We start from the raw sequence: 1,598 nt of genomic DNA, 5'->3' as shown, positions 1-1,598 counted from the left end.
AGTGCTGACCAGATGGACGATCTTCTTTACACCCACCAACACTCTAAGGAAGATTTCCACCAGGTTTCTCATCTTTCATGCTTTGCCTCTCTAAGTATGAAAAGGACACGTATGCAGAGGCTGCAGTACGCTGCAGCACCAGCAGAGGGAGACATTATTTCAGGTCAACATGAAAATAATCACGGTGTTTACACAGACGTTATTAACACATATTAGCCGCCTAGCTTCACTGCTCCTGAAACATACTTCATATTTTCCTTGCTCATTACTGACTTCTCAGCTTTAAATATTTTTAAATATATTATCTCCCCCTGCTGGTAATGCAACATCTGTCCGTTTCAAGCTTTGATGGGCTGGTGTTTATCACACGCTTTGCTCTGATACTGGCTTGTATGGATGCTTCCATGGTTAGTTACGTCCTTACGTGTCTGATCCTGGATGTGCTGTGTTTAGTTTTACTTCCCTTGTCTCGTCTTCCTTGATTGCTTTCAGCTGTGTTCTCCTGGTGTTTTCATACAAGTTTGTATTTGTTAATTTTGTTGGTGTGATTTCTGCTGCAGCATCCTCGTGTCTGACCTGGTGGACTGGCAGTAAGGCTCCATGGTGATAACAGTGGATCTCCTCGATCGCTGTAAAATGATCGGCTGGATGTGAGTGAAGAGTTTGATGGTGAAACCGAACAAACTCCAGCTGCTTTAGATAAAAGAGTGAGTTTAGTTTTAGATGGTTTGAAACGATTGTTCATCATCAGAAACCTCAGCAGACGACAGTCTGATCCCGAGGTGACCGGCTGACTGGGCAGGAATCAGAGAAAAGCTCGTTACTGGGTTTAGAAGCTGGATTCTGCCACTGAAAAATTCAGTTTTCAGTGTTTTAGACAGAGCTCAGCTCTCTGACGGAAACATCGGCCAGATTTCAGGCTTCTATTTTTAATGGGCAAAGTCGGTTTTTAACAACTCCCAGCAACATATAAATAACAGAGCAAAGGTGCTTCGGTCATTTAATATGTTAGTACAATATTTATTGCTAATGTTTTACTTTATGTAATACACACAAACACCTAGGATGTAGAAAGTGAGCGCACCTTTTAGATCCAAACGTGTGGATCTGTGCACTGAATACCTAAAATAACTGTAGCAGAAGCCTTTAAAGACCTGCCCACGTATACAAACACACTCCTGATATTAAAGGTGCGTCTATCAAAGAGATGACATCCAAACTTTCAGGAAGGCCAAGATATGAATGAGACATGTAGGTGGAGCCCAAGGACACACACAGCGTTGGTGAAAGGAGACGTTTTAGAAGCACCACACAGACTTTTCTCTCTTTGTCCTCAACTGTCAGGGACTCTTTTGTTCGCTTGTTTTCCTTTTCTACGTCTGCATAAACAGAAAGAAAAAAGGAGCAAAAGGGAATAAAAGAGGACGAAGAATCCATTTCAGGCCCGAGGGGGAGGGGGCAGGTCGGCTGTCTGGGAGGAAAGAAAAAGTGCTCTTTGAATAAAAGAAGGAGCAAAGTCATCGCCTGGAGGAAGGACTGAAACGACTCAGACTGAAATGTCAGCGGACAAAAGCAGCAGATTGGCTCAGCGAGGAAAA

The sequence above is a fragment of the Pundamilia nyererei genome, unplaced genomic scaffold (assembly GCF_000239375.1).
Source record: "Pundamilia nyererei isolate P.nyererei 1_Seehausen unplaced genomic scaffold, PunNye1.0 scaffold00281, whole genome shotgun sequence".
Taxonomy (NCBI): Eukaryota; Metazoa; Chordata; class Actinopteri; order Cichliformes; family Cichlidae; genus Pundamilia; species Pundamilia nyererei.
Note: the sequence above shows the minus strand (reverse complement) of the source record.